Source organism: Miscanthus floridulus, chromosome 5 (genome assembly GCF_019320115.1).
Source record: "Miscanthus floridulus cultivar M001 chromosome 5, ASM1932011v1, whole genome shotgun sequence".
Taxonomy (NCBI): Eukaryota; Viridiplantae; Streptophyta; class Magnoliopsida; order Poales; family Poaceae; genus Miscanthus; species Miscanthus floridulus.
Window position 1 is genome coordinate 80,570,281 of NC_089584.1, and position 7,437 is coordinate 80,577,717.

Below are 7,437 nucleotides of genomic sequence, written 5' to 3' on the forward strand. Positions count from 1 at the left end.
AAGTCTTGCGAGTACATTGTGTACTCAGGGTTTATTTACCCCTGTTGCAGGTGATGCATGAGAAGTACCTTTGTGTGGAGGATTCTTCTGCTGGGCTCAGACGGATCCTCGTTCTTATCGCTAGATGTTTATTTTAAATTCTGCTGTTTATCATTCCGCACTCTGATATTTGGTATTGTAATAACGTACTTTTAAGAAACTCTGATGTATGAAATGGACAAGTATTGTAACTCGTTTTCATTATTGGATCCTTGGGAAAAATGTGGATCTTTCGGGTTCTCCCTTAGGGTGTGCCCGACGGATACCGTCCGCTGTAGCTTGCTTTCGTGGTGCTTAGTGTCTGGTGGAAGACGAGCACCTCCGTAAGTGTCTTATTTCAGATGGTTCTGCCTCACCGAGCTCCTCCAGCGTCGCCGCTAAGACAAGCCCGGTACTGGTGGCACTAGTGGCGGTGGTGCTCGTGCGCCATCGCTCGCCACCGGCTCTGACCCCGATGGCTAGAATCGACCGACTCAGGCTTCCCCTCCCCTATATTGCAAATGCATATTTCAGATGTTTTAATCGTTTCAAAGGTATGATACAGTTGTTTCTTATGGATATTGCAAAAGTAGATCAGGGGATGTTGCATATGTTGCAAGTGTTTCATAAGCATGTTGTAAGCATTTGTTCAAAATGTTTCACCTGTTTCAAGACGTATGTTGCAATCATTTTTTATCAAGATGTTGTATATGTTTTCACACATATATTGCAACAGTATGTTCTAAATATTTTAGCTGTTTTAGTCTTGTAGTAAGTGTTTTTTCATGTTGCAATTGTTTTTATCTGCATATTGCACATATTTCACACATATGTTGGCGTATATCAGAAATATTTCATCTGTTCAAATGTATGTTGCATTCAAGTGTTTCATGTTGTAAATGCAGACCGCCGGCGTTGGTGTCCATGAGGGCGGACAGGGCCAAGCCGCGGCCACCGATGCGTGAAAGAGGCGTAGGCCACCTCCGGCGGTGTGGGGAGGAGGCATAGGCTGCGTGGTGTTGCTGTGGAAGAGGCGGGAGCGAGTCTTTCGGTGGCCTGGAAGGGACACGCACCGCACTAGTGTGGAAGAGGTGGGCGTGGGTCATCCGAGTAGCGTGGGCAGCGGATCTGAAGCGGGAGGTTCGGATGCGAGCGTGGGAAATGAAGCTGGCGCGGGTGGCGCGCGAATCCGAGTGGATGGGGCGAAGCAGCCGCGGGCGTTCGGACGGACGCAGGCGTTCGGACGGACAGAAGCTAGTGCTGTACTAAATTCCAAATAATACCAGAGTAAAAGACTCAGGTTGTGCTGATTTTGACAACTAAATTTTGGTCATCAACTAATCAAGCTATATTCTCCGATTTCGATTCGACTACTAAATCCACCACTAAGTGGTCCTTGACGAGGCCGTCGCAACTCTCCGATGTCCGATCCCACGACAAGAGATGACCATCAGACGAGTCCAATGGAATACATAAGCTTTACCTACCACTATTATTTGTCGTCATTGTTGGTTTCATTAGGCCCACTGATTAATAGTAACATTCAGTTTGAATAATTGAGTCTTATTTGTTGCTCTGCACTTAGTTATAGCTGATTTCTCATAGCAGCTCTTGAAGGCGCTGTTGTACATGCAAAGAAGCATGTCCAGTTGGCGTTGTATGGTAAGCTAGTGGTTTTAGAAAAAAAGAACTATAACCTAAGAGAAATTAGATGATATTTTATTAAGAATTAAGAATAAAATAGAAACCCAAATTCACCTCGACGAGGACTTAACGTCCACACCCTTGACCATCGGAGATAAGGAGCTAGCTTAGGCCAACGGTTTTAATATAGCAAATATGCGTATGTGTTGCATCGAATTAAATGGATCTTGAATCACATTATATTTACACCACATAAGCTCTCGGATGGTTAATGCTGACAATCTCCAATTTTCTCACTTCAAATATCTTCATCAAGTATTTGTGTTATTGGCTTAAGATACAAGAATATTTAATTTTTTTCTCTCAATGAGGTTGCATGGTTTCTCATACCGTGTTTCCAGTCTAACAAGTATCTTTTGTTACAGTTTTACAAGTCTAATACCTCTCCCTGAAGTGTACTTTTTCTTATTATGCTTTTCTCTGTCCTACCTGTAAACTTATAGCGTGATACTTATCATCTAGGATTGCTGATGAAGTCTGGACGTCCATTTGTGGGAGTGCTGATGCATTTTGGATACAGAAGCTCTAGCGCTGTCTAATTGCTAGAGTGCTGATCGCCACACACCATGGAACCATCAGAGGGTTTATATATCTTAGTCTAGCCTAGCACTGTTAAACTTGGACAAGTCTTGACATATACTCCGTATTTCATTTTTGATTAATCAATTCATTGTTATATCTTGCTTGATCCATTTTGCTATTACATCTTGCTTGGTCCAATTCGCAGTTTTCGATGACTGTCAAAACTGGAATTTGCAGTTACATCTTGCATGGTCCAAATTCGCAGTTTTCGATGACCGTCTAAACCTGATTATTTCAATTTCTGGCAAAGACGGTATTACTTTACCCTCATTTTGGTTGATGTTAAGAAACAGGATGACTAGCTCATTTTGACAACCTTTCATTACTTTTCAAAGGAAACCAGACAAGACTATTTCTTTTTCTTTGTGCAACTCAGACTTAAACCCATGCAATTTTGACAACCTTTCATTACTTTGCAAAGGAAACCAGACAACACTTTCTTTTTTCTTTGTGCAACTCATACTTAAGCCCACGCACCCTCTTAGCCTTAGGATCTGTATGAAGGCAATGATCCCACGGCACAATGGACACCTTAAACCCGGAGTACAATGAACACCTTCAACCCCAGGTTCCACATAGCTCAAGTGATTGACCATTGACCTATCGTGCGTTGTGAGCTCCAAGGTTTTTTTTATCTGCCGAAATTCACCGAAATTTTTGAAATTTCCTTTCTATCCACAGGGTCCGATAAAATTTGACATCGGCCAAATTTATCCCTTCTTTCCTGCTCCCACACAGACAACCCAAATTCAGCCGCGCGACGGTCCCACACTATAATGTTTTATTCTTGTTTTTATCGGTGAACAAGTGATGTTTAATAGCTTAGGAATAGTTTCAAGTCAAATTCTATGAAATTTTTTTAAAACATTTTGAATTTTTTTTTTAATTTGGTCCGATATTTCCGATATATCTTGCTTATCCTGTTTATCCATAACCTCCGATAAATTTTTATTTCCGATAATGAAAACCTTCTCAACTGGTATGCAGGTTTTATCGGCAACGAATGTGATTGCACCCTCAGAGAGTCAGAGTGACTTTGGGGTGTTTGGATCTGACCCTGGTCTGGGGAACTACACCAGGCAGCAGCATCCAACACGAGGCGTTGATGCCTGGCCCAGGCCGTAAGAGAACCAAACACACCCTTTGTGCAGAGTTAACCGGCCAAGACTTCTTGGGTGCAGTGAGCCAACCAAACTAACTACCAGAGCCAAAACAATGTACAAATATGGGTGATTGATAACATCAAAATTAGGGGAAACAGACATTTTATGCGCAATCAAAGCAAATAAGCATTGCAATGGAGCAAGTTCATCACCACCTACTGGAACCTAACTAGTCTCAATGGTGAAAACATTCATGGAAGCACCTTCCTAGCTACAAAAATTCCATCGTCCCAAAGTTGACACCACATCTCAGAACAAGACTCATTGGGCGACATGCAAATAAAGCAGCATAATGCAACATCTACTAGATCAGGTCGTCATCGTCATCTGGCAATGGTTGGGCTGCAGCAGCTGCCAGCTCGGCTTCATGCCTGAAAAAGGCAAGCAGTATGAAGATTCAGCAACAAGAGGTGGCGAGAAATTATGGTTTCCAAGGTAGAACACTTACTGCTGCTGGACGGCCATATCAATTGTGACATCAGGAGGAGCGAGAGCAGGGCTTTCAACAAAGCGATTGGAATCACTGACACAACAAAAAATACGTTGGTTTGGCCCTACTCCAATAAAATATATTGCAGAAAAACAACAAGGGTACTAACTGAGACTCACCCAGCAAGCTTCCTGGCAAGGTACAAGAAAGGCTTCTCAAAGTTGTAGTTGCTCTTAGCTGAGACCTCATAGTACTGCAGGCTTTTTTTTCCTGTGGAATGTCACCTGCTTTGCTTTTACCTTCCTATTCTTCACGTCAACCTTGTTCCACAAAGCACAATTGGGATGTTTTCACAGACCCTGCAACAATAATGCTTGGTTTTTAGTATGTAACCATTTGCTTAGACGACGAAACCATTTGTTAAGTCCAGTTCTTTGTATACCTGCATAAATCACGGTGCCAAGTTGGAACATTCTTGTATGTCAGCCGTGAAGTAACATCAAACATAATGATACCACACTGGCCATGGATACTGCAGACGATATAAAACTACAGTTATAGTTGCCTAAAGCAACATAATACAACAATATATAAATATAAGTCAGACAAATGTTAACAAGAGGATCTCAAGTAACAAGATATGTCAAAAATCACAGATACGTATGGTGGTTAATGGTAAAGTAAAAGATACATAAGAAGCATGTCAAAATCCTCAAAGCATTTGTGCTCATATCCATGCTTTCAGAAACGCAGATATCAGGGCACAGGTTGAGTGCTCGTGTACAACAATTCACAAGTTATATTATGGCAAAGCTACAAAGAAATAAGCAAGCACAAAACTCCAAATTAAATATCTCCAACCAATAAGTATCATATATCATTGAAACAGAACCATGAGCAAATAGAATCTGACAAAACAAGGACCTATAGTAGAAGTAATTAAAAGCACACAAAGTTGAATTAAACAAAAGTTAAAAAATACCACAGATTGTCAAAATAAACTCAAAAAACATGATTACTGAATCACTCTCAATACAATGCCATGATTTTAATATGAAATTTGGAAGCATCAATAGGTAATATAATAAAGATTTTAAAAATACGGCCTTGCAATATATATACATAGAAATCTCTCTGATTTTAAAATTACATAATGGTCTAGTATGTCATTTATTTAGCACATGTAACCGTGAAAACCCACTTCATCTAGATTACACTATTTTACTAACATGTGACAGCACATAGAATTACAAGTGATATAAAGATAAACCAACAACAATCGTTTCATATATTTGTGTCAATAAGTTCTGATCGACATTGCTGCTCTTAAATACTTACTAGTATCCATCCCTGAGCCCACCAAACTTCTCTTGGCCTGCGGTGTCCCAACAGTAGAAGCGGATCATCCTGCAGTTGGTGTGGAAATCCAAGGGATGAACCTCAACACCAATGGTGGCTGCAGCAACAATCAAATTAGTTACAGCGCCACAACAAACTACCATAGGATCAATCAAATTAGTTAAGCACCCCAACAAACTACCATAGGATCAATCAGATAACTACATATATAATCCACTCTAAAAGAAGATAGATACTCACGTTCATACTTCTTTTCAAACTCTCTAGTCAGATGCCTCTTCACAAAGGTGGTCTTGCCTACAAGACACAAAGATGGATGTTTTCATAATGGAATAGACAAACCCGAGGGGTAAACAGAAGAGACACAGCCACACAGGAAACCAAACAAAATATTTATCATAAATAATTATCAAGTCTGTACATCTAACAAAAATAAGGCCACATTTGGATCCAAGCAGATTATAAGAATCTGATAAAAAAAATCTATATCCATACAAACAGACCAATTTCTAGAACAGATTTTAAAAATCTAAGACACAGATTTTGAAAATTACAGAATGCAAGATATAGCCTAGATAATCGAAGATACTTTATTCTCATAATCCCATTGAGATCCAAACGTGGCCTAAATGTATTGGGCGAAGCCCAAGTAGTCTCCATCTTTTTTGTTTATTGATTGACGCTAACTTCAAAGCTGCAACGCAGAACAGTTGTCCGATTGTCCCCGCGCATTGGCAGTAAAAACAATGTCTAACCTTTGATTGTAAGTTAACTCAAAATTACCAGAAACCACCAATCGGGAGGAAAACTAGCAACTAACAAAAAGGACTTCATCATTCAGGAAAAAAATCGTGCGACTCGATCAGCAATTTACCGGTGCCACCATCGCCTACGATGACGAGTTTGAAGTTGGGGTAGTCCACCGTCTGCTGATTGGGGAGAGCCTGAAAAAAAAAATACAACGAAGCAAAATATGAGTAAGAAGATTGGAAATCGAAACCATAGAGCGGCGGCGGCGGGGGGCGGCGGAGCGCGTGATCACCATTCACCATTGCCAGCGGCTTCCTTGCGTGGGATGCGGAGACGAGGCCTAGGTTTTATTAACCATCGCAAGAGTTCGGGGACCACTGTTTTTTTATCCAGCTTCATTTAGTTTTATTATATTATATTTTAATATATATTACTACTTTCCAAGTTAATTCTTCCCAAAACTGAGGGCCCGTCAAAATTTTTTGCGCAATACCCGTTACATCGAATCTTGCGGCACATGCATGGAGTACTAAATGTAGACGAAAAAAAACTAATTACACAGTTGGATGAGAAATCGCGAGACGAAACTTTTGAACCTAATTAGTCCATAATTAGACACTAATTGCCAAATACAAACGAAAGTGCCATAGTAGCCAAAATCCAAAAAATTTTGGATCTAAACGGGGCCTGAACCCACTGCACTTAGCTTGCACGCAATGTTTGTCATAACTCATGCGATGGTTGTCCAATTCAAAATCCAAGTACTGTACTACCCCATCATAAAAAAAATAATTGTCACTTTTGAAAAGCCAAATATTTAAAATTTAATCAAATATAAGAAATATAAATATTTGTAACACTGAATAATATTATTATTAAATTAATTGTAGAATATATTTTTATAGTATAGGCGTGTCTGCTCAGCGAAGTATTGGCGGCCCCGGCAGGTCTCACGATATGCTTGGCATTGTCGAGGGCTGAAATGCTTTGCCGAACAAAGCCCTTAGGCTGCCTGATGTTCGCAAACGTTGACGTGGATGTCGTGGAGCAAGTCCTTTCCTATGCCGGAGAGGATACACTTTAAGAGGATCTCTGAGGGGCTCTGCTTGTACAGCTGGGCTTCCATTATTACACACTAGCATTTGAGTGAGGAGCTTCGCCACCGACTTCAGCATCTTTGACACAACCTTTGCCAACGTTTTAGCGAGGGGCTTCGCCACTGGCATCAACGACTACACCTTTGCCAATATTTTGTCAAATGGCCACACCATCGGTTTTGCCATCATCAACACCGCTCACGCCAACACTTCAGCGAGGGGATAGCCTTCAACACTGGCATCCTCGACTTCGCCTTCATTATTCATTATTGGTTTGGAGTGTGGAGGAGGGCACCATCAACATCGACATCCTAAACTTGGCCTTCGCTATTAG

The 7,437-nt window shown here is 40.8% G+C and overlaps 1 pseudogene; it reads right to left on the minus strand.

The window, feature by feature from the left end:
* Positions 1-3,552: 3,552 nt before the first annotated feature.
* LOC136452440 (GTP-binding nuclear protein Ran-1-like) lies at positions 3,553-6,189 on the minus strand (annotated as a pseudogene).
* Positions 6,190-7,437: the final 1,248 nt, after the last annotated feature.